Source organism: Bos grunniens, chromosome 14 (assembly GCF_055505025.1).
Source record: "Bos grunniens cultivar Pamir isolate PY7600 chromosome 14, Bosgru_T2T1.0, whole genome shotgun sequence".
Lineage (NCBI taxonomy): Eukaryota > Metazoa > Chordata > Mammalia > Artiodactyla > Bovidae > Bos > Bos grunniens.
In genome coordinates, this window is record NC_141178.1 from 48,282,399 (window position 1) to 48,309,244 (window position 26,846).

Consider the following 26,846-nt stretch of genomic DNA (forward strand, 5'->3'; position numbering starts at 1 on the left):
AGCAGCAGCAGTAAGTTTCCCCAAGCTATCGTTCCAAGTAACTTAAAAAAAAAAAAAAAGCTTATTTATTTGTCTTAGTTGTGGCATGTGGGATCTTGTTCCCTGACCAGGGATCAAACCCAGGCCCCCTGCATTGGGAACACAGAGTCTTAGCCCCAAGACCCCCAGGGAAACCCCCCAAGTAACTTAAAAAAAATGGCCGCTTAATTTCATAGGGTGGTGTTTCTTGTTTTCCAAATCTTATTTACAGACATGTACTCATGCAGGTAATGGAAATATAATTCTGAATCAAGTGCTTAGGGAAAAAGCCTTGCAATTGAGAATTAAAACAGTTTTTGTTGTTTTTTTTTCCTTCCCTTACCAGAGCCCTTGAGTATTGGACTAAATATTTCAGTCTTGAGCCCTTTCTGAATAGTCAGTTGTGACTAAGGTCATATTAGAGGTAGTTCACATGGAAACACTGAGTATCCTTAACGTTGTTATTTCTTAGATTCATAGTTTGTGTTAGGTGCTGTGTGACTCCGGTGTAGATGCTCGGTAACCCCAGTCCCGAAGTGTTCCCTGCATCCCTTCGCTGCTTTAGAACAGCTACTTTCACTAGCCTCTGTCCTCTCTCCACGTCCTTCACTTTTCTACCACTTCTTTCCCTCAAATGCACCACACGAGCGCTGTGGTGGCACGAGGGCTCTCATGGGGCTTTGGGGAGCTGCACAGATTCCGCGTGGAGACCTGGAGTGGAGCCTGTGGCTTTCGAGGGCAGGCGGTGTAGAGAATGACGGTGCTGGTAGGAAGCCCCCTGACTCAGGTTTGGGGAGCTGTTACTTAAAGCTCCCCCTGTTCACCTCCCCGGTGCGCCTCCCCGGTGCGGACTTGCGTTGATTCAGATCAGTGTTTATTCATTTTATTCCTGCCCTTCCCTGTACCTCACCCTCCATCTTTTACCAAAATGAATGGTGATGGTTAAGGGATCTTTCACCGAAAATGATTTTGTTGGCTAATTAATATCTTTCTGTATGTTTTTATTTATCTTCTTTTATGGTCAGATTTACTAATTTTCCCCTTTGCTTGTCTCCCTTTACATTTGCTAAAGAAAATTTAGAGAACTGCTCTGCCACCAATACGGGTTTCTGGAGGCAGAAATAACATTGGAATCTGTAGTGTTGAATGCTTGAAAGGCATTTAAAAACATTTATGTCTGACCATATTGGAAAAAATATGAAAGAGAATATATGTATAACTGAGTCACTTTGCTGCACAGCAGAAATTAACACACGTTGTAAATCAGCTGTATGTCAGTAAAATTTTTTTTAAATGTCTAATTGACAATGGATGGGCACCATGGAAGATACAGGATTTAATTGTTAACGTTCTAAAAGTCCATAGATGAGGGGGTTCCTGTGAAAGAATACTCTGTGGGCTAAAAAAGAACAGTGTGCTATATAATTTGGTTCTGAATTAGATGATTTAGAAATGATACAGATATTCAGAGAAAGGAACAAATATGATTGACTTTATGTAGAGATTCCTTGTTTCCAACTAGAACAGGACTTTATTCTTTGGACTTATGATTTACAGTGTTATCTGTTTTATATGGCTTCCGTGGTGACTCAGATGGTAAAAAAAATCTGCCTGCAATGCAGGAGACTCAGGATCGATCCCTGGGTCAGGAAGATACCTTGGAGAAGGGAATGGCTACCCACTCCAGTGTTCTTGCCTGGAGAATCCCATGGACAGAGGATCCTAGCAGACTATAGTCCCTAGGGTCACAACAACTGAGGAAACAATTGTTTTGTAAAGTCATCTGTGATACAGATTGATGGTACAATCCAGCATGTTATGTCCAATCCATAAACATTCATTGGATTGAAGTGAACATATTTTTCTGTATCAGTTATTCTCTTTCCCCATTGGATAACTGTTTGCCTCAAATGAGATACCTTAAAATGGAAAAAAACTAGAAAGGTCTGTGGTAGAGAACCACATCGTTCAGCCATTGTACTGAAACTCCAGATGGGCATCAAACACTGGTGACCACATCAGAGCACACAAACAGAAGGGAGCTTCCCTACCTCAGAATTCCTATGCCGATAGGCACGGACTCCAAACAAAGCTGTTTATTTTATAGAATCTTCCATTAGAAGGTAGAATATTGCCTTGCTCCTTCTGTTTTTTGGTATAAAACTGTTCTTTAAGTGTTGTGGGGTAATGAATAATAGAGTGGTCAACAGAGTTTTAGCTGTGCTGTCAGACAAATAGGGTTTTTCATTTATGGCCCTGTGACAATAATCATCTATGGGATTAGCACACGGACTTGAAAGTTCACATGTTCCTTGTTTACAGCTCGAGAGAGTACAACTCTTAATTAGCATTTTTACACTTCAGCATTTATGGACTTTAGTATATACCATCTGCTTTAGTTCTCCAAGGTCCCCTTGACTCTCTGTTTTGCTGTTTCCAATTCACTGCATTTTCTCTCCAAAAAATTATAATTTTCCTTTTAAAGTCAGAATTGCTGTTATCTTCAAATTAAAGTTGATTAAACATTTCCCCATGTATTTCATGTTTTTTTGCTCATATGTTTCTTCTCTCCCCTCCCCTTCCCACTCTGTGTACTGTATTTGAGAGATGAGTTAAGTTGGCTCTCAGTCTTAAGTGTAAAACTTGAAAGCTTTAAGTGATGACTTTTCCCCAGTGATCTGAGATTGGCAGCTGAGGTAATGTTCTGTCCATCTGTATTTTTCCTGGTCATAGAGACTTGAGTTACATCTGCTGTGCGCTTCACACAGCAGCATCCTTTCCCGTTAGCATTTTTGTACCATTCTTTAAGTCTTCTCTATTTATGTTTTGCCAGTGTTGGATCCAGCAGGATTGCATGTAGTATTCAAGTGATGGGAAAAAGTTTTATAATAAGGTAAAGAGTACCTTTTTTTCCAGTACACTCCTCATAATGGCCAGTATTTTCTTGATATCATATTGAACATTTAAAAAATTTATATATTACATGCAGAACAATCCATTTAAAAATGTCCAATTCTATGTGTTTTGGCAAATATATATAGACAGATATAGTCACGTAGGGGCTTCCCCAGTGGCGCTAGTGGTGAAGAACCCGCCTGCCAATGCAGGAGACGTAAGAGACGCAGGTTTGATCCTTGGGTTGGGAAAATCCCCTGGAGAAGGCATGGCAACCCACTGCAGTATTCTTGCCTGGAGAATCCCCATGGACAGAGGAGCCTGGTGGGCTACAGTCCATAGGGTTGCAAAGAGTCATACATCACTGATGTGACTTGACACGTCACATAACTACTATATATAGAACAGTTCTATTCCACCCCCCCTCCAAATTTTACGGTGCTCTTTTTAGGCAACTTCAGCCATCACACTTAGCGCCTCACAAGCCCTGATCTGTTGCTGTAGTTTTCACCTCTTCTAGAATGTCACAGAAATGAAGTCTCACAGCTTTGTGGGTCTGGCTGTTGTGGTATCAGTTCATTCCTTTTTATTGCTGATAATATTCTGTAGTATGTTGTGTCACAGTTTATTTATCCACTCACTTAAAAGACATGTGGGTTGTTTCCAGGTTCTGGCAGTTACGAATAAGACTGCTGTAAACTTTTGCCTACAGATCATATGAACATAACTTTTATTTTCTCATAGATAAATATCATGAGCTTATGTATTATGTGCATATATTCTTTGGTGAAGAGCCTATTTAAATCTTTTACTTATTAAAAAAATGTTTTGTTTTGTAGTTTCGAGAGTTCTTTCCATATTCTGGTCAGAAGTCTTATCAGATGTGCTGATTTGTAAATATTTCCTACCAGGATGTGTTGTGTTTGTTTTTTTTTTTGTCTTTTTGTAAGTAAAGTTTTATTGGAAAACATCTAGCTTCATTTGTTTACATGATTATCTACAGCTGCTTTGCACTACAATGGCAGAGTTGGAGTATTTTTCAGAGCATCATTTTGCAGGACAGTGACAGGGTTGACAGAGCCCTTGTGGCCCATGAACCCTAAAATATTTACCATCTGATTTTTTACAGGAACAAGTTGCCTCCTCCTGTCCTAAAGCTCCCCTTTGACATATGTTCTACCCTCCCCCACTATATTTTCTTCATCTTTAAATTCTTTTATGCTTACGTCCTCTTTGCCTATGTGGCATTCTTTTTTTTTTTTTTTTTTATTGAAGGATAGTTGCTTTATAGAATTTTGTTTTCTGTCAAACCTCAACATGAATCAGCCATAGATATACATATATCCTTTCCCTTTTGAACCTCCTTCCCATCTCCCTCCCCATCCCACCCCTCTAGATTGATACAGAGCCCCTGTTTGAGTTTCCTGAGCCATATAGCAAATTCCTGTTGGCTGTCTATTCAGAATGTGTTTTGTTTTTTCATTTATCAATTTTTCTTTGATACATTGTTCTGAGCATTGATCTTAGTACCATACCAAAAACAAGCTTTTAAAAAGGCATCTACATAGTTTGTGTGCATTAATGTCTGCGTATGGTTTTGATTATCCTGTTGTTTTCCTTCTTTTCTTTAACTTTGCCCTTCCTCCCTTCATCTCCCCCAACACGCACGCACACACACACACACACACACGCGTACACACACACACACACACACACGTGCGTACACACACCTTTCCTTATTTATTTTTAAATTAGGTCCTTTAGGACAATACAGTAAATATCTCTGCTTCCCCCAAAAATCAATCCTGTCACACTTAACATTTAACAGACTTTGAAACAATGCAGCTGTATAGGGGAAATGAATTCTGTTCTCTGTCAAAGTTGGAAAGGACTGCTTGTTTTAACAGCTACTGAAGATGGAAGCATTTACGCCATGGTCATATAGCTTGTCAAAACTGGGTATGTTCCTGTGTTTAAAATATTTGGGATTTTCCAAACGTTACCATTTCCTCTTGATCCTTCTTAAGGAGGGCTTGGTTTCTGATTACAGTTAACCCCTACTTCACTGTTAAAACTGCCACTGAATAGACTTAAAATATGTAGTCCCTTTAGAAAAATGATTAAACTGCTTACAAGTGTTGGCATTCCATTTGTGAATGGTACACATTTAGAAACATTTTGCATCCGTGATAGGTGATATGTCAAAAAGTCCTCATTTTTCCTCATTAAAGTGCTAGAATTTATGTATACACATCTAAATGAATTAGAATTTCACCAACGTAATTAAATTTTCCCAGTTTTCATTGTAAATGCATGCTCTGTGGAGACATAGTTTTGTTATGAAGAAGCTAATGTTAAAATTGATAAGAGATGAGGATCAGCATACTTCCGTTTAACAATGCAGAGTTATTAGCATGGGTGGCTTTGGGCATAGACTTTTAATTTCATTTTATGAAGTTTTTTTTTTTTTTTTAATTTGGCCTTTGAAAAAAGTTTTTGTTATTTAAGTGATGTGTTTGGCCAAAGACCATATTAGAATCAGTATTTTTAAAATAACATTTTAAATAATAGAAATATTTCAACTCTCTGATTATGTGGAAATAAATTTTTGTGTTAACTTTGGCTTTTAAACAGGTTTGTTACAAGAAAATCTCTTGGTGGGTTGAAATAACCATGAACATAAAATCTTCCATTGACCTCTTTTTAAAGTCTCATGTTCTGTAATTAACAACCCTTTAAATATAAGGGTGCTGTTTGTATTGCTAGTTAAATTCATAGTTAAGACTTGTAGGGCAGCATTTATGTGTTGTTTTGTCTTGACTTTAATAACTTGAAAGGTGATATGAAGGTATAAATAGTGAATTTTCATTAAAATATACTGGAAAAATACATGCTGTATTCTGATACATTTAGCTAATAACTAACTTGTCTAAAAACTAAACATATGGCTTTAAATGACAACTCGTCTTATTTCCCTTGCCATCATTACTGTTTTACTCTAGGCTTTGTGATTTATCTGTTGACACTAATTTGACTTTAGAGGCATTTAAAATGTACTGAAAAATGTGCTTGATTACATCTGGTAGATTTTATGTAGTGTAGAATATTGATACACTCCAAATAAAAAATAATTTAACTGTGTTTGTTATAGTTAATGCAGAGTAGGGTGAACTTTGGGCTTCGCTGGTGGCTCGGTGGTAAAGAATCACCTCCCAGCGCAAGATGCATGAGTTCAGTCCTTGGATTGGGAAGATCCCCTGGAGAAGGAAATGGCAACCCACTCCAGTATTCTTGTCTGGGAAGTTGCATGGACCGAGGAGCCTGGCAGACTATAGATCTTGGGGTTGCAAAAAAGTCAGACATACCTGGCAACTCAACAACAACAACAACAGCAGCAACAGAGGGATAACTTCAACATATGTGTCCTAGAGTTTTTATGTCTACTTTTCTTTCCGAATAGATTATAGCAAAATTTGTTTCAGCAAAATAAAAGTTTAGTCTAGGAAAAGAAGGAAGCATAACAGAGATAACAGGAACGGAGAGAGAAAAGGACTATAGAATGAGACAAAATGATTCACACAGAAAATAAAGTTTTAGGGCAGGGTATATGTATTTTAAATGCAAATAAAATATAGAATGATATGCACAATGTTGATTAGAAGGAAACCATTTCTATCTAGTTCCAAAAGATTTTTGTTAGCCCAGAAGGAAACTCTGTATCCATTAAAAGCTGCTCCCATTTCCCTGTCTTGGCAGCCCCTGCAAACACCAGTCTTTGTTCTGTCTCTCTGAATTTACCTTGCCTGGACATTTCATTATAAAAGGAATCAGACAATATGTGACCTTTTATGTCTGGTCTCTTTTAGCACAGTATTTTCAAGCTTCTTCCATGCTGTAGCATGCATTAGTAGTTAATCTTTTTCACAGCTAAATAATATTCCATCATTTGAGTATACCATAATTTGCTTACCCATTCTTCCATCAGTAGACATTTGGGCTGTTTCTACCTTTTGTCTATTTTGAATAGTGCTGCTATGAACATGTGTGTGTACGTGTATTTGTTTGAGTACCTGTTTTTACTTCTTTGGGATACATACCTAGAAGTGGGATTGATGGGTCCTGTTGTAATTCTGTGTTAGCTCTGAGGAGCTGCCCACTGTTTTCCACAGTGGCTGCATCATTTTATAGTCCCAGTAGCAATGCAGCTAGCTTCCTATTTCCTTACATCCTCACTGACATGATATCTGTTTTTATGATTGTAGCCATCTTCGTGGGTATGAAGTGATACCTTGTTGTGGTTTTGACTTGAATTTTCCTAACAACCAGTGAGGAGAAGGCAATGGCACCCCACTCCAGTACTCTTGCCTGGAAAATCCCATGAACGGAGGAGCCTAGAAGGCTGCAGTCCATGGGGTCGCTGAGGGTCGGACACGACTGAGCGACTTCGCTTTCACTTTTCACTTTCCTGCATTGGAGAAGGAAATGGCAACCCACTCCAGTGTTCTTGCCTGGAGAATCCCAGGGAGGGAGGAGCCTGGTGGGCTGCCATCTACGGGGTCGCAGAGTCAGACACGACTGAAGTGACTTAGCAACAACCAGTGATGTTGAACATCTTATCATATGCTTGTTGGCCTCTTGTATAGCTTCTTTGAAGAAATATCTGTTCAACTCCTTTGCTGTTTTTCTTTTGAGAAGTCACATGGCATGTGGGATGTTAGTTTCCCGGCCAGGGATTGAACCGTGTTTCTACAGTCGAGTCTTAACCACTGGACTGCCAAGGAAGTCCCAGCTGATTTTTTAATAGGGTTGTTTGTCTTTTTGTTGTTGAATTATAAAGTTCTTTATTTTAGATTCTAGACCCTTATCAACTATATGATTTGCAAATATTTTTCTCCAGTTCTGTAGTCTTTTCATTTTCTTGGTTAAATCCTTTGATGCACAAGCATTTTGAATTTTGATAAAGTCCAATTTATCTATTTTTGCTTTTATTTTTAGTGCCAAATCCAAGGCCACAAAGATTTACTGCTATGTTTTCTTCTAAGAGTTTCATGGTTTAGTTCCTTTTAAAAAAACTATATTTATTTATTTATTGGGCTGCATCAGATTTTAGTTGTGGCATGTGGGATCTAGTTCCCTGACCAGGGATTAAATGTGGGCCCCCTGCATTGGAAGTCTTATCACTGGACCACCAGGAAAGTCCCATGGTTTGAGTTCTTATATTTAGGTTGTTGATTCATTTTAGTTAATCTTTGTATATGGTGTGAATAGGTGTTCAGTTTCATTGTTTTGCATGTGGATATCCAATTGCCTTTTGTCCCAGCACTATTGATAATTGTTGAATAGACTGTTCTTTCTTTTGAAATTGGGAATTGTGAGTCCTTTAACTTTGTTCTTCTTTTTCCAATATTGTTTTGGCTCTTTGGAGCCCCTTGGGATTTCAAATATGTTGAAGGTTGGTTTTTCCAGTGGCAAAAAACAGCTATTGGAAATCAAATCATTAGAGTCATTAGGCTAATATTGCCATTTTAACAATATTAATCTTCCAGTCCATGAACATAGGATGTTTTTCTATCTATTTAGGTCTTTACATAGAGAATAGACTTACGGATATGGGGAGAAGGGAGGAGAGGGTGAGATGTATGGAAAGAGTAACATGGTAACTTACATTACCATATGTAAAATAGATAGCCAACAGGAATTTGCTGCATGGCTCAGGAAACTCAAACAGGGGCTCTGTATCAACCTAGAGGGGTGGGATGGGGAGGGAGATGGGAGGGAGGTTCAAAAGGGAGGGGATATATGTATACCTATGGCTGAGTCATGTTGAGGTTTGACAGAAAACAACAAAATTCTGTAAAGCAATTATCCTTCAATAAAAAAATGAAAAGCAAAGATCGTGAAAAAAAATACATATTTAAACTTTTAATTTCTTTGAGGAGTGCTTTGTAGTTTTCATTGCACAAGTCTTTCACCTGTTTGGTTTAATTTATCCCTTGGTATTTTATTTCAAATGCCATTATAAGTGGAAAATTGTTTCTTAATTTTCTTTTCAGATTGTTCTTTGCTGGTATATGGAAACACAGTTGTTTTCTGTACACTCATCTTGGACTCTAGCAGAAGGGACATGTAAAATAAATTCTGAACGATAGAATTTGATGGCCAAAATAATGTGGGAGAAGCATAGTCCAAACACAGGAAACTCATTGAGCAACGATTTATTAAACTACCTTCTGTTTTGGTGGTAGGGGGAAAAAGAACAGTATTAGGGGGAAAAACATGTGTAACAACTCTAAAAGAGAACATATAGGACAGCAAAATGTAGCGATAGGGCAAAGAAAAGATGAATTTAATCTAGATTTAATGATGTTCCCTGTTTTGTGAAAACAGCTAGCCATTTTAATCGTACCATCAACTATTTGATGTTAAATGAAGTAATGAATGTAACAGTAACGTCAAAAACTGGCAAAGCATTTTAGAAACATAAGGAGAAATGATTACTTCTGTGTTATTGGTTTTTATATCAATTTGTGTATCAGTCAGCTAACAGGGAAATCAGTTTGTTTTTTGAGACTTTGACTTTAAAGGGTTAATCAGCAGTACAGTATGACTTGGGCTTCCCTGGTGGCTCAGAGGGTAAAGCGCCTGCCTGCAATGCGGGAGACCCGGGTTCAATCCCTGGGTCGGGAAGTTCCCCTGGAGAAGGAAATGGCAATCCACTCCAGTATTCTTGCCTAGAGAATCCCATGGATGGAAGAGCCTGGTGGGCTACAGTCCATGGGGTTGCAAAGAGTTGGACACAACTGAGCGAGCTCACTTCACAGTATGACATACTTGCTTTGGGGAACAAAATTATTTATTTATAATTATTAAACATGCTTCCATATTGAAATACGTAGTGTGCAAAACTCTCTAGCCTTTATTCTTCCCCTTTTCACATTTTGAATCATTGGAACAATAGTTTCTATAATAGAATTTTTTGTAATCCATGATTCTTAGGAGGACAGCTGTTAGGGCTGTGTTTTCTCTCCCTCTTGCTGTAAGAATGACGAGTTAAATGTTTTTGTTTGTGCTCACTACAGGAACGTTTACTGAGAGAAAATAAGAAGTCGACTTTTAAAGAGAGACAAGGACTATAAAATCATTCTCTCCCATAGTCTTTCTAAATTCTGAGAGCTCAAGTAAAAATTATCCTTGTTAATTGTATGTTTAGTCAGAGAAGTGTGAAAACATTTAGCTCCTGTGTAGAAATAGTTTTGTTTAAATACAGTATTCCTCTGCTTCTACCGAAGTAGAGAGAACCACTCAGTCTCAGTCAGGATCACAAAAGAGGTAGCTCAGTTTTAGAAACTTCATGTGTCATTAGATTAACGTTAGTGTGGTATACATGTAGGACAGAAGGATGAAAAAAAATTCCTTATGATGGAAACTGCAAATTTAAGTTCCCCCCATCTTTTTCTGTACCTGATGTCCATACCAGGTTTGGCTGCTGACTCGACTCCAAACTTTTCTGTTGAATTTTGGGTCATGGCCTTAGAAACCTTTTCAGCCTCCTGCTTCAGTCAGGATTTCAGAGTTAGTAGGCGACAGACAACTGTTTGCATCTTATATCAAATGAAAGTTTCAAGAGGGTAGTTGGCTAGTTCTTCATTTTATCCATCCACCTGTCCGTAATGCCCAGTGATATCTGACACAAAGTAGAGGCTTGATAAATGTCAAAATAAAGAACAGATATCTGAGAGAACTCTACTCAATACTCTGTAATGTCCTATATGGAAAAGACTCAAAAGAGCTGACTTGTTCAGTTGCTAAGTCATGTCCAACTCTCTGCCACCCCAGCCCACCCCATGGACTTTAGCATGCCAAGGTCCTCTGTCCTTCACTATCTCTCAGAGTTTGCTCAAATTCATGTCCCGTCGGTGATGCCATCCAACTATCTCATCCTCTGTCGCCCCCCGCTTTCCTCCTGCTCTCAATCTTTCCTAGCATCAGGGTCTTTTCCAGTGAGTCAGCTCTTCGTATCAGGTGGCAAATCAGAGTGGTGTCATCTGCATTTCTGAGGCTGTTGATGTTTCTCCTGGCAGTCTTGATTCTAGCTTGTGATTGGGCTTCCCTGGTGGCTCAGAGGGCAAAGAATCTGCCTGCAGTGCAGGAGACCCAGGTTCAGTCCTGGGCCAGGAAGATCCCCTGGAGAAAGGCATGGCTACCCACTTCATTATTCTTGGCCTGGAGAATTCCATGGACAGAGGAGACTGGTGGGCTACAATCCATGGGGTCACAAAGAGTCAGACATGACTGAGCGACTAACACTAAAAAAGAGTGGATATATGTAATAGTGATCACTTCACTCTACACCTGAAATTAACCCAACATTGAAAATCAGCTATACTCCAAAATAAAAAAAAGAACAAATATCTCTCTTAGAAAGTATTTGTGAGACAAGCAGGCTTGAAGCCTCTAAACTTTGATTCTTTTGTGTAAGCATCAGAATCTGTTCCCCTTTATGTGGATATTTGCATGTTTTTATTAGCTTAGGTCAGCATAGTCTCCCTTCTGGTTTTGAATACTCTTGCATGTTCTTCATACTGAGCGTGGCTGATCTGGACACGTGCCATACATATGGTTGACATCTTCTAGTAACAGAGAAGTACGTTTGATGGCTTGATCAGTATTCATTTCCCAATACATAACAGCTTAATTTTGTTGAATTTGCATTTAAAACATCATAGACAGTGCGCTAATTACTGTGGTGTCAGTGTGGGTTTAGACAGCTGACAGAGCAAACGTTTGAGGGCCAACAGCAGTGCCTGAACACCTTTAATTACAACAGGCTTTCGCCGGCCTCATCTCTCTCAAAATAAATTCATTATATTGGAGCCGTTCAAATCTCGGAGAATAATAAACCATCAACTTCTTCAAAATCCACTCTGCAAGAAGGATAAATGTCTTGTTTAACTCTCGTGTGAGTAAAGTTCTGTTATTTTTTTAAGATAGCTGTTAGGCAAATGTATTTTTCATAGAGGCCTTTAGCATTAAGTAGGGGCTTGTTTTAATTATTATTAATATTAAACTTTTAATAATATTCATGGAAGACATTGCAGTATTTTTCTGGTTGATCTGTTGTTGAAATTTTGTTACTGAAGTTTAGAAACATACAGTTTTAAATTTCATCAAAGATGCAGGTCAAGTGTCCCTATTCCCAGAACTGTTGTATTTAGGATTATGTCACAGTAAAAAAAAGTTTTTTTCTTTGCATTTTTTCATGCATTTCAGATGACTGTGTAGTAGTCATAGGATACAGTTATCCTGTGCTAAGACTGCATATTATGTTTACAAAGCATATGTCTTTTGGGGAACATGTTTATTACTGCCTACAGAGGGGAAGAACGCACAGGTCACCTCTGAGTTTCTGTCCCAGCTGCCTTCGGGAAAATCTGTGAGAAGGCATGGGCTTCTTTCTAATTGATTTATAATTGGAAGTGAATTTTGTTCTTTCTAGCTTTTGAGAATAGCTTAAACTAAAACCATATCAACAAAACATGAAAATAAATGCTTGTAAAATTCAATCAGATTTATGATTTGGCATTTATAAGTATCATACAGTTATATAGTGATGATATTTAAAAATAACTGTTTATATCATTTTTATAAATACAGTGCCCTTACAGTCAGAAAAGATGAAGATGACATATGTTTTCATATAATTTGTGACTCTTTGTAATTATAATCGAAAACTTTGTCACGCACTTGGAGAGGGTAGACTGTGCAAATAAAGAGAGTGATTCCTTTTTTTAGAGGAGAAATGGTTTTCTTTCCGATGGTTGCAGAACATGATAGAATCCAGAGCTAGGGTCTTGGCAGGCGTTTCAAGCAATTAAGGAGATTAAAAATGAAACTGACTTTAAAGTAGTCCTGTGGTTAAATTACATTTACCATTTTAATAGTTTATAAGGGTTAGTTTATTTATAAGACATAGCAAAAGGTCTTACTGAAGAGTTAAGATGTATACAGAGGAATCAATTAGAGGACAGGGTGCAAGGTTGCATAATCAAGTGTACTTCAGTGGTGCAAGTCAGAGCATAATTGCCTTAGAATTTTAGACAAAGCAGATATCAAGGTTAGCTGCTGTTGATAGTGATTGATTTTTTTTTTTTTTTTGTAAGATGTGGACAATGTGTAGCATAGTGGAAAGAGATCCCACTGATGGAGGAGCAGTTGTGAGCTAGTGTAAGTTCTGTGATTAAGGACATTTATGACTTTGGTCAAATCACTTAAGTCTCTAAACCTAGAGAGTTTTTTAAATGTGTAACACTGTTTTCATTTCTAAATTCTTTCCCATTCATTATGCTAAAAAAAGATTTACTGGACTAAAATTTAAGAGTTTGGTTTATCTAAACTCTGTTTAAGGATGGTTTAGATCCTTTTAAACACCCAAGTTTATTGTATATTGTCACCCTGCTTATGGCAGAAAGTAAAGAGGAACTAAAAAGCCTCTTGATGAAAGTGAAAGAGGAGAGTGAAAAAGTTGGCTTAAAGCTCAACATTCAGAAAATGAAGGTCATGGCATCTGGTTCCATTACTTCATGGGAAATAGATGGGGAAACAGTGGAAACAGTGTCAGACTTTATTTTTCTGGGCTCCAAAATCACTGCAGATGGTGATTGTAGCCATGAAATTAAAAGATGCTTACTCCTTGGAAGAAAAGTTATGACCAACCTAGATAGCATATTCAAAAGCAGAGACATCACTTTGCCAATAAAGGTCTGTCTAGTCAAGGCTATAGTTTTTCCAGTGGTCATGTATGGATGTGAGAGTCGGACTGTGAAGAAGGCTGAGCGCCGAAGAATTGATGCTTTTGAACTGTGGTGTTGGAGAAGACTCTTGAGAGTCCCTTGGACTGCAAGGAGATCCAGCCAGTCCATCCTAAAGGAGATCAGTCCTGGGTGTTCATTGGAAGGACTGATGCTAAAGCTGAAACTCCAATATTTTGGCCACCTCATGCAAAGAGTTGACTCACTGGAAAAGACCCTGATGCTGGGAGGGATTGGGGGCAGGAGGAGACGGGGATGCCAGAGAATGAGATGGCTAGATGGCATCACTGACTTGATGGACGTGAGTCTGAGTGAACTCCAGGAGTTGGTGATGGACAGGGAAGCTTGGTGTGCTGCGATTCATGGGGTCGCAAAGAGTCAGTCAGACACGACTGAGCGACTGAACTGAACTGAACTGAAACACCCAAGTTGCTTGGTTTTTCTAAGTATGTTTCCTTTGATGGTAATAGACTATCACTGGGATAACTTTAAATCAGATTGCTGTAGTTAATTTATTAAAAAGTATTTGTAAAGTAAAATTTAATAGTTTGGCTCTAACAAACAAATATTTTCAAAGAAGAAAAAGTTTGATGCTCTTAAAAGTAGTGGATCATTAAATATGCTGCTGCTGCTGCTGCTAAGTCACTTCAGTCGTGTCTGACTCTGTGCAACCCCATAGGCGGCAGCCCACCAGGCTTCCCCGTCCCTGGGATTCTCCAGGCAAGAACACTGGAGTGGGTTGCCATTTCCTTCTCCAATGTATGAAAGTGAAAAGTGAAAGTGAAGTCACTCAGTTGTGTCCGAATCTCAGCGACCCCATGGACTGCAGCCTACCAGGCTCCTCCATCCATGGGATTTTCCTGGCAAGAGTACTAGGGTGGGGGTGCCATCGCCTTCTCTGTCATTAAATATGAGAACATATTAAAGTGTAGGGTGGTTTGAATGATCTGTTATAACACTACTAGGCATAGTAGCAAAATAAGTCTTAATGGGTATTATCTGTTGTAAATACTTTATTTATAAAGAATGGCCAGATTGAGTCAGAAGCGAAAGTGGAGATTTGGTTTGGTCAGCCTATTTTATAGGACAGTGTTTTGCAGATTGGGGAGTGTGACCTGTAAATGGATTCTAGAATTTATTCGGAGCATTAAGAAAAGTGTGATAGATCATTGTATATCACGTGTAGTAATGGTAAGTACTGAAACTTTGGTTTCAGTTGTGTGTATTCTGGAGAAGGAAACCCACTCCAGTACTCTTGCCTGGAGAATCCCTTGGACAGAGGAGCCTGGTGGGCTACAGTCCATGGGGTCGCAGCATTGGACATGACTGAGTGACTTACACATACACACACACACACATTGTGTGTATTGGTTCATAATATAAAAGGTATTTCTTAACTTCTCTCCTTCCATCCTGAACAGTTAACACAACACATACGGCCTTCAGGGTAGTAGTAGGCAGTCAATAACTTGTCTAGCTGCACACAATTTAATTTACTAAATCTAGATAGGAAAAACCTCTAAATAAATTCAGAAGAACTTCTCATGCAAAATTTTGTTAGGAAAATTGATAGGACTCAAATGTTGTGTTGGAATTGTTTTGTTTCTTGCTGTGACCTCCTTGGACGTAGGGGCTGTGTGTCGTGTAACTTTATATCAACGTGTAGGCTAGGAAGAGCATCCATCTCAAAGTCAGAAAGACCTTTTGAAAGAGTTCCAATTCTGACTCTTGCCGCATATAAACTTTGGGATATTGGGCAATTTTTTTCCTGCACTCTGGGCTTCACCTTCCCCATTAAAAAAAAAAGAATAGTACTTACTTATGATTAAATGAATTATCACTGCACTCTAAACACCAAGTACTTTGCCTGGACTATAGTAGATTCTTAGTAAGTATTTATTAAGTTAATTAAAAGGATATAGAAACATTATTGAATACTAGTGCTTATTTTAAAATCTGTTTTGAGTATCTTGGAAAAGTATGAAATATAATTGGATCCCATGCAAAAGCAGAAATTTTCATGACCTTTTGAAAACTTAGAAGCCCTGATTATAGAAGATAGCTTTTTTAAAAAACAAAAATCAAACATTGCTCTGTTAGTGTAATGTGCAAGATGTAAATTAGAAATTAAGTGGGCCAAATTCAAATCAAAAAGTTACTTGTAAACATTAAAAATGAACTCAGACAAATCCTCTCCAGTCAAAAAACCCAGGTAAAGATTCATTAGTAATTTTTGGAACTGGCTGATAGTCATGTGTAAATTATATACTAAGGGATGAAAAAATAGGGACATGTATACATGGAATCTTTATCTAAAATTTAGTTTAAAATCAGAAATAGAAGTGTTGAAAAACTAGAATATTCTTGGCTTAATTTGGAGAGAACAAATGAGGAGAGTTATGAAGCTGTTGGCTGGAATGTATAACCTGTTACCCTTTATTCCAGTTATGTTAATGTAAAGATAGATTGTCAGTATATGTCCCCTTACAAGAAAATTTGAAGAAGTGTAGCAGGAGAGCATGTGTCAGCTAGTCTCACTGTATTTTAATATTCTGGGATTTGGAACAAAAATATTGAGCCTGGTTTTACAATAGAAAAGCCTGCCTGATTGGCAAACTGGAGTTATTTTAGGGGATTATTGGAGTACTTTCATGAGAGAGAGAGTGAAAATAATTTATGTAAATTTTATAAAGCCTTTCAAGGTTCTAATCCAAAAGGAATACATTTGTGTGTGTGTTTTCCTATAAGATGGAGAAGAAATGCTTATTCCCAAAGTCATATTGGCTTAGAAACAGGAGGTAAATGTTGGTCATCAACTGTCACTTCTCTGGAGGAATTTCTTTTTTTTTTCCAGATTTTTTTTTAAATGAGTTTCTGGGGAATTGCCCCCTTGTCTGCCAATAGCTTTTTTTTCTCCTTTCCTAGTTTGCATTTAGTGATATGATCATATGTTTTAAGGGATCTCAGGTAAAAATTAATTTTTAATGGTTGCTATGGGCTTTAAATTTATTTTTTTAATTGTAGTTGATTTATGATGTGTTAGTTTCAGTTATACAGCAAAGTGATTGAATTTTATACACACACACACATATATATTTATATATATCCTTTTTCAGATTCTTTCCCATTGTTGGTTATTACAGTTGGTGAGTACAGTTCCCTGTGCTATACAGTACGTCTTGTTACCTGTTTTATATACGTGTCTTTGCTCAGTTGTGTCTGACTTTTTGTGACCCCGTGGACTGGGGCCCACCAGGCTCCTCTGTCCATGAGATTTTCCAGTCAAGAATACTGGAGTGAGTTGCCATTTCCTACTCCAGGGGATCTTCCCAACCCAGGGATCAAACCTGCATCTCCTGCATTGCAAACAGCTTCTTTACCACTGGGCTCCTGGGAAGCCCCATTTTATATACAGTAGTGTGTATTTGTTAATCTCAAAGTCCTAATTTGTTCCTTCCCCCTGCCTTCCCCTTCAGTAACTATAAGCTTGTTTTCTACCTGTGAATCTGTTTCTGTTTTTGTAAATAATTTATATCTTAATTTATTCCTGAGCCACTTTCGTTAATGCATGGTTTGCTAGAATGTTATCCATTCTTTGTTGTTTCCAACTATTGGCATAAAGTTGCTCATAGTTTTCTTCAGTGATTATTGAAAGTCTCTGCTGTGTCTGTAACTGTAAATATGTCCTCCTGAGTTCTTTTTGCAGCAGTTTCTCGGCTTGATTTTCTTGACATCACATTTTCAAAGTAGGGCATTCACTTTTCCTTGTTTTACCTCTCATCTGACGCGTGCATGGTCAGGCCCTGTTGACTCCTGCTGAACTGAGCTGAGCTTGGATTTGGAATTCAGGAGTGGATGGACCTTCCCTGTCTCTGGCCAATACTATGTGTCCACCGGTAGCTTGTCTTTCCCCTTCCCCTCCCTCCATCCCCCTCAGGTAGGAATTTTCAAAAACTTTCCCTCTCTTCCAAGTCAGTGTTTCTTTTTGTTAGTGATCTCATCCAATCCAGGCTTTTGCCATCGTCTTTATTGAGATGGCTCCCAAACCTACAACCCGAACTTGACTTTTCTTCTAACCTCTGACTGCTCGCTTGGCATTTCTCCCTGAGTAACTTGCTTACACCTTCAGTGCAGCTCAAACTAAAGGGAAACTCCTGATTTCCCTCAGCCCAAACCAGTTCTTCCTCCATATTTCCTGGTTTCTATTAATTGGCACTGCTACTCATCCAGACTCAAAATCCCAGTCATTTTGACTCTTAACTTCCAGACTCTTTGCAGCCTGCCTTCACAGTGTCAGCAGCGTGTATAATGTGACGACCCCTCATTCCAGTCTCACCACCTGCACTCAGACCCTCAGTGCTTTGTACCCGACGGTTGTTAATAACCTCCCTGCCTTCTCAGCTGAATCCAGTTCATCTTCCACGTAGAAGCAGTTTAACCACTCGCTAACTCAACAGCGATCAGACCACTCTTTAGATTCAGGTTACCTGAAGCCACAGCCTCCTCAAGTAGGTCCAAACTCCTTAGCTTTCTAGGTCTTCCAGAACAGCGCCCCCAAATGTTCCTTCCTTGATCTCCCCTACACTGCTTTACCCACGCTGGTATCTGGCCTGAGGGCTTTATCTCTGTTTTGTGTGCTTGAGTTTTTGTTCAGCTGTTTGCCCTTCGGTGAGTACCCTTTTCCTCATCTCTACCTGCTAAAAGGAAGCTTGTCAATGGTAATCTCATACTTTGTTGACAAGCTTGGTGACCTGCAGAACGCTTTTCTTTATTCTTTCTAGCGTGCTTAGCTCACTGTGTATCATCGCCATTTGGGTACTTGCTTAATATCTCCTCCTGGATTACAAGCTCCTAGTAGGTAGAAACTGTTTTCTGACTCTGCTTTCTCTTTTTCACTGCCTCAGCAGTTGGTATGGACACTCAGCAGATACTGACTGAAAAGGATGAAATGATTGTCGTTGTTTATAGTTGCCTTCAGTGAAACTCCTTACACTCTTCCTAAGAAGTTTAACTACTCCAGTACCTAGAGTTAATGGTATAGAAGGGTTATAAAATGAGCCTTTCCAGAGATGTCACTGCAAGTGTGCAGCAGGCTCCTGGAGTGACAGGCACCATCTTTGTAATAAGTGCTGTCTTTATAGCATCATAGAGCTCTGCTGGAAGTGCGTCCTAAGGCATCACATGAGTGATGACGTTGATTGATTTCTGGGATGGTATCAGGGCTCAATCGACCCCCCCCCACCTCCTCTTTTGGTTATTTCTATTAAATAAAAGATTGAAACAACCCACGATGATACTTTAAATTTTCAGATAGAAGTTACTGTACGTGATTCAGCATGGATTTATAAATGTATGAAGTGAATCCCAATATCTTTGTACCTTAATCCACAGAATGAAGATGATTAAGAAGGGGAGATTAATTTTACTTACTTTAAAGAAAACTGTTTAGGCCAACTTGATGTGAATCTGCCAATATATTTCACATGGATGGTATTGGTAAAGACAAAAATCATGCTTTTGTAGTTGAAAAATCATAATTAACATGTCCACTAATGTTAGTTGCTCAGTCATGTCCGACTCTTTGCTACCCCGTGGACTGTAGCTTGCCAGGCTCCTCTGTCCATGGGATTCTCCAGGCAAGAATACTAGAGTGGGTTGCCATTCTCTTCTCCAGGGGATCTTCCCTACCCAGGGATTGAACCTGGGTCTCCTGCATTGCTGGCAGATTCTTTACTGTCTGAGCCACCAGGGAAGTTCAACCTGTCCACTGGCCTGTCAGCAAATTAAATATATGACACTCCATCATGATAAAAGATTTGGGAATATAGTGAACAGATGTACATAGGAATTATATTAAGCATTAATCTGTTACCATTTATAAAAGTTAGGGTTCTGTTCAACCCAACAGCTTGAGTGTAGAGATGGACTCGCCAGCCCAGCCATTTTCCGGGCATGTTGTGACTTAGTGTGATCTGGGCTCTGGGCAAGCCGCCTGCTTGATGTGTCCTGTTTAGTGACACTTCTGGGTGTAGATATATATGATAAGCAAAGTTCTATATTTTGCAAAAGAAATAATTTCTTATATCAGTGTTTGTCTTTTTAAAGGAAAAAGGCAGGCTTCTCGTGTTCAGATTGGTAATCATTTCCATAATACTCAGCATCTTAAGTTTTAGCAATAGAAAAATACTGCCCTCAGTGCAGACACAGGCCTTGATCTGAGGCTGTTTATCTCTATAAAAAGGGATGTTACGAGAAGGAGAAGTAATTACTGTTTAGCAAGCACTTTGATATTTACACCCAGTGGCTGTAAACAGTTATTAAAAAGTCATTGAACAGGTCAGAATGGCAGGTGCAGTGGCGTGGCCATAGCAAGGGCCAGAAAAGCAGGATCTTTGCAGCTTTGGAGAAGGAGATTCACGTGAAAATGTTCTATTCCTGATTGAACAGTTTATTATCATTAATTTTTCATTTTATATGAGCGTAGCTGATTAACAGTGTCGTGATAGTTTCAGGTAAACAGCAAAGCAACTCAGCCATATATATATATGCATCCATTCTCCCCTAAACTCCCCTCCCATCCAGACTGCAACAGAGCATTGAGCAGAGTTCCCTGTGCTATGCAGTAGGTTCTTGCTGGTCCTTCGTAATAGAATGGTAAACGTTTTATTACTAAACTGTTCAGTGAGGAGGATTCAGTCACTAGATTTCTTATGTTTCAGAATGTTACAAGAAACCCCATACATTCTGCTGATAAACACAGATAAGTTGATTATTTCTTCTTTTTAATTTTAATTTTTTTTAGCACCAAAACCATTTTGTTTTGGGGTATAACTGAGTAACAATTGTAGTTTCAGGTGAACAGGGAAGGGTCTCAGCGGTAATATATGCATACAATCTCCCTCAAACTCCCCTCCCATCCAGGCTGCTAATGAACATTGAGCAGAGTTTCCTGTGCTACACAGTAGGTCCTTGTTGGTTATCCATTTGAAACATTTTATCCTTAAACATTTACAGTGTGAGGATTCCATCGGTAGATTTCTTTGTGTTTCAGAGCATCACAAGCAACCACATACATTCTGCTGATGAACACAGACAGGCTCGTTGTTTCTCTTTAAACAGTAGCATGGGTGCTCATTCCCCACTCTTAGAAGGAAATGTCATTTCACGACAAGACAGTAAGCACTGCAGTTCTTTGTATTTGGACAGGAGTGGTGGGGGTAGGGTGGGGGTTTCAGTTTGGTGTGGGGAGAGGCTGATTAAGAGTCCTCAACCTCGACTCTGCTGCTGCCTGCTGACTGTTTGAACCCAAAGTCACTTTTTACTCCATCCTTTGGCACTGTTTGACCTTAGGCAAATCACCAGGATTTTTTTTCCCCCCTCTAAATTTTTTTGAGAGTGTTGGAGAAGATCTCTTTTGAGTCTGGGTGATTTTTTGTTTTGTTTTGTTTTGTTTTTTAATTTTGGCCAGGGAGTGCAGCTTGTGGGATCTCAGTTCCCCCACCAGGGATTGAACCCTATGGCAGTGAAAGCACCAATTCCTAACCACTAGACCACCAGGGAACCCCCGTGGGCGAATATCAATTAAAAAAAAAAAAATCTGTGATTTTTGGAGAACAGTAGCAGAAAATACCATGCAGAGAAAGTTGGAATTTATCATGGACTCTGTGAGAGGGATTTAATGCTTATGCTGCATTTAGAAGTTTAGAGCTAAAACAAATCTAAATTATGAACGATTCATCATCTTAATAGGATTTTACAGGGTACTTGGAATGGGTCCAAGCATTCTATGTATTTATATAAGTCAAGGTTTAGTTGCCATCAGATTGCTGCTGTTAATTGTTTTTGTGCTGACTGGTTTCTGCAGCCCCCGCCTGCCCCCGTAGAGAGAAGAAAGGACACATTAGTGTTTGGGAGCACGTGCTGTTAGTCCAAGTATCCTTCTTAAAAAATGCTTTGAAATTTTATCTGGCTGAAAAGTCACATTTCAGAATGTGAAGCCAACTTCTGAGCAGAGAAAAAAATCTATGAAGCATGCATGGCACATTTACAAATTCTTTGAGAAAACTGTGTGATTTGGAGTGATTATTTATCCCTATATCCCCAGATGTCACACACTGCCTTTTTACCCCTGGGGAGTAACCATATTGTATTATTTGTGATCCTTTGGAGTTATATGAAATGATAATTTAACTTTTCAGATGTGGTTAATCCACAGGCCCTGCTTCCTAACTATGAACATACATGGCATGACAGGCTTAACTGTTTCCAGGTGTGATTGGAGAACTTGGACGATAAATTATTCGTAGATGATCTTGGCCACTGTAATTTACTACAAAACTGCCGCTTTGGCATCAGCAGTTGAAAAGAGCATGTTAGTGTTAACTCCACTTGGGATACATTTTACATGAAATAAAAGAACTGCGTTTTTGAGAGAGTTAAGTGTTTATTTTTTATCCTACTATTTAGAACTCAGTTGTCTTTGGGATAGCTGAAGTTTTGTTAATAAGTTGCCCTTGATTTATGTAATCTGGATTGACTTTGCAAGACTTCTTACAGTTTGGGAGCCTCCCTCCCCTGTTCCGTGCCCAGTGTTGGAAACTTTTCTCTCCTCTGGCTCACTTTTAGCCCTGCCCTGCTCCAGAGAGCAGCCTTCATCTACCTCCTCTCCTGGCTGGTCCCAGTTCCTGGAATGAAGCCTCATTTGCCTCCAGGAAAGAACTCAACCCGGACTGAGACAGAAGAGGGCCCATTTAACACTCCTGCTGTTGTTGCCATTAGCAGTAGAAGTCCTTAAGTGATCTGGAGGGTTTGTAGTTAAGGAAGACAGAGAGAGGCTGTGTCTGTTTTGTAGCCCGCTAAAGGAGGAGTGAAATTCGGGGCAGAGGTTACACGGTGAGGAGAGTTGAAAGAGACAGCAGGCTGGCCCAGACTACTGGTTGGTTGTCCACTGGTTAGCCCAGCTGTACCCTCTGTTCTAGCCTATGGGTGTTCCTCTTCAAATTCAAAACTTCCTGTCCTCCACCTGGTGGTCAGCCACTCTTAAACCTTCCCCACCAGAGTTGTAAAGGCACGCTAATGCTATACAAATAAAATATATGGATTAAAAAGGCCTTTGTTGCTGTGAGAGAAACTCATATCCATTTACAGTTCTTCATAGCAGAGTGTCCCAAGTTCCAGTCAACCCTAAAATGGGTTTTGGAAACATTTTTAAAAAAATAATTTATTTAATGAATTGATTGATTCAGTTTTTGGCTGTGTTGTGTCTTTGTTGCTTCATGGGCTTTTCTCTAGTTGCAGAGAGCAGGCCTCTCATTGAGGTGGCTTCTCTTGTTGTGGAGAACAGACTCTAGGCATACAGGTTCAGTGGTTGTGGCACACAGACTTAGTTGCTCCACGGCATGAGGGATCTTTCTGGATCAGGGATTGAACCCATGTCTCCTGCCCTGGCAGGTGGATTACTCACCGCCGAGCCACCAGGGAAACTCCCAGAAACACATTTTTTAAGGAGATTGCTTTCTCTTGTGGAACTCATGTTGAATATCTCCTTTCACTTTTTCTTAACTCTGAATTAGAATGAAAGCTTTGAATAAACTCAGATTCTGTTTGGGATTTTTTTTTTTTTTGGTCCAGCCTTGTGGCTTGCAGGATCTTAGTTGCCTGACCACAGATGGAACCCAGGCCCCCACAGTAAAAGCTCAGAAGTCCTAACCACTGAACTGCCAGGGAATTGCCAAGACTCAGATTCTTAATGAAAGAGGAGATAGGGCTGTTTTGTCATCTGCATTTTACATTCGTCACCCATTTTAATGTGCCAGTGGAAATCATCACTGATTCTTTGACTCTGGGGACTGTTTTTGAGATGGCAATGGTATAGAAATATTCATACATTATTTTAGTTATTTGTGACATCCTGGCAAATCTGCCATTATGTGTGGCAGAATGATAAGGAACAGAAAGGGCAGAAGTAGAGACTGCACTGATTTCATTGATAAAAATGTAAATCTTAAAGGAATTTTAAGATTAAGATTAAATTTAATTTGATCTGAGGCACTGAATAAACTTTAGTTCACCTAGTCACTTTGTCCCTTGAAAATTGTTTACTAACCTATGGGATTATAACTAGAGGCATTTGCTAATGTATTTGCAGTGACTGCTGAAATAATTCAAATTTATTGACCATCTGAGGATATTAAATATTTATCTTTTCTGCTCAGTGCCTGTAATGAAATAGAATATAAGTTAATGGTTAATGGCTTATAGGCTGTTATTTCTGAAATACTATCTTTATGTACTTTATCTAGTGACATTACTTCTATTTTGTATGTGTTTTAAAGCATATTTGGAATCTACCTTCTGTAATTTTGTCTGCTTAGCCAAACAGTATTCTAGAAGAGATTTTAAACTGTGTAGGGTGTGTGCGTGTGTAAATAATTGTAAAGAGAGAAAAGTATGTTAATTTGTAGAATACAGAGAAATCTATCATTACGAAAGAACAAATACAATGAAATAATAACGTATTACTATTACTATGTGTGTGTTCTGGCACCCTGGCAGTATTTAATGTATTCCAGAATGTTATCAGGTTGGCCATAATTCAGCATGTGAAAATCTAGCAATTGTGTTAGATGAGTGTTCAGTTCAGTTCAGTTCAGTGGCTCAGTCATGTCCAACTTTTTGCGACCCCATGAATCGCAGCACGCCAGGCCTCCCTGTCCATCACCAATTCCCAGAGTTTACTCAAACCCATGTCCATTGAGTTGGTGATTATTGTTAGGATGATTAATTAAAAATGTATTTGCAGGTGTAGAATCAGCGAAAGAAGCTAATTTATTTAGGTTTCCTTCAAATTAATGAGAATGCAGTGTTAAGCTAAAACTGTCTTTATACGAAAGTAGTTTTATTTGATTTCGTATAAACATTGTGAAGAACATAAAGCAGTATTTGTAGGTTTTAAACTTTAAGAGAAATAACTTAAAGTTATTTTGAGTTTTCTGAAAACTAGATATTCAGAACTGACTTGTAAAGATGCTGAGAAGCTCGATTTTTCTACAAGCCCTAAGGGACTATCTGAGGGTTTTCTGTTTTGTTTTGCTTTAATTTTCACTATCTTGAAGAAAATGACTGCATTAGTGTGGTGAATTTTTTAAAAATTCAGATTATTTTGGATTTTACAATTACAAGGAACTTAATTTAACTGTCATTAGTTTGTCAAAACAGACAAATCATTTAGAAACAGTTGGCTGGTTGAATAACTGCTCTGTGTGTGATATTGTTTCATGTGAAGTATCAGGTGTATTACTGAGTTCTGTAGTGGTTAAGATAACAACAAACTTTAAAAAAGAATACCTCAAATCTTAGCATCATCCCAAAAAAATCTTTACTTTTTTTTTTTTTGAGAGAAAAGAATCCTGGGAGGTTTTGTCAATTGTACCTTGAAAGTACTGTCATAGAAAAAGAGATCTGTATGGAATTAAAAGTTGTTGTATACTTGAAATGTAATATGTGTACAAAATCCATAGAGGAGACAACATGGGATTGACTAATATTAAATGGAATGCATTTGAATATTGGAACATTTGGCCTAAGGTCTTTCTTTTGTTCTATGTGTCTGCCAGGATTGTGGAAAATCTTGTAGCTTACTCCCCAGGCTTCTGTCTTACCAGAGGTTAGAATTTGCTAATTAAAAGACCATAATACTCGACTCATATTGTTGTATGGCAGAAACCAACACAACATTGTAAAGCAACTATCCTTCAATGAAAAATAAATAAATTTTAAAAAATGACTAAACAAGTATGAAACTCACAAGTAATATTATAAATGCTAAATAGAAACATTCATGAGTAATATCTATGTTCTTGTCTTAAATAATATTCATTTTATTAGTAATAAATCAGTTATGACACTTTTCCCCCTGTGTGTGCTTCATTGCAATCAGTTTTACTGACTTTTTAGTGTTGGAGACTTTGATTTGTGGTTAGCAGGTATGTACCAAGAATCATACACGTTGAACAATTGGTTGAGGTACCTGGGCTTCAGAGTTGTTGCTGTAGTCTCTAAGTTGTGTCTGACTCTTTTGCGACCCATGGACTGTAGCCCACCAGGCTCCTACGTCCATGAGCTTTCCCAGGCAAGAATCCTGGAGTGGGTTTCCATTTCCTGCTGCAGGGGATCTTCTGGACCCAGGGATCAAACCTGCATCTCCTGCATTGGCAGACTGATTCTTTACCACTGAGCCACCAAGGAAACCTGGACTTAATTGTTCCTTTGTAGTATTGATCTTTTTCATAGAATTTACACTGTTTATTTTACAAACGCTGGCATAGTGATTACCACGGGACAGGCCTTGTTCAGTAATACTAACTCAGTTTACTTAAAACCTGATAGCATCCCTGGGTTGAAGTGGGCACGATCACCACCTCTGATTGCCGATGGCACGCAGGAGTCAGACCCCAGCCGGTGTGCGGGTCTCAGCGGTCTGCCTCCAGTGTCTGCCCCACCACTTGTGCCCTTAACCAGTACCCCTGTTCCTGTCCAGAAAGATCTTTCTGGAAAGTTGAGTTGGAATTCTTTCCCTTGTCAGATCCTTCCATGCTCTTGCTGACTAGACAGGGATCCCTGGAAAGGGCATGCTGGCTGGAGCTCTCACTATCTCACTCGGCTAGCTCTTGGGAGGCAGGCAGTGTGATTGCATCTGACTGTGAGTGGCCCTCATTTGGCTTCAGGAGCAGCCCTTGGGTAGAAACTTCCCTGGATCTAGAAGGAAGTCTCCCCTCTTATTCTAGAGATCTGGGGCTAAGAGTGAGAGCGGTGTCCAAGTTTAGAGTGGAAGCTGAGAATAAGGAAAAAAGCAGAGAGACAGTACTGTTGCTTGATGGAAAATGTGAGCCCCACACCGAATCTCACCAATGCCAGTGTTTAGAGGAGCTTCATTTCTCAAGGACAACTTTGCTAACCCACTCCAGATGAGCAATAGTGGGGACTTGTTTGTGATTAGGGATTCTTCTCAGCAAGGCTGGGGGTGCGTGCGCACATATGTATGTGTGTGTGTACACATGCACATAGGATTGCTCTTAAACATGTCGATATTTGGTCCATACCACATGTTAAAAATTGTAATGAGTT

The 26,846-nt window shown here is 39.0% G+C and overlaps 1 protein-coding gene across 13 annotated transcripts in view; it reads left to right on the plus strand.

Annotated features, from left to right (window-relative positions):
• NCOA2 (nuclear receptor coactivator 2) overlaps positions 1-26,846 on the plus strand; it is a 287,169-nt gene that overhangs the window by 40,032 nt on the left and 220,291 nt on the right. Inside the window, exon 1 of one of the 13 annotated variants that reach the window (XM_086336630.1) lies at positions 18,251-18,389. The exons of the other annotated variants lie outside the window; for them this stretch is intronic. The gene's annotated coding sequence lies outside the window, so the exon portion shown is untranslated. Of the gene's footprint in view, positions 1-18,250; positions 18,390-26,846 lie in introns of those variants that run through there. 13 annotated transcript variants of the gene reach the window in all.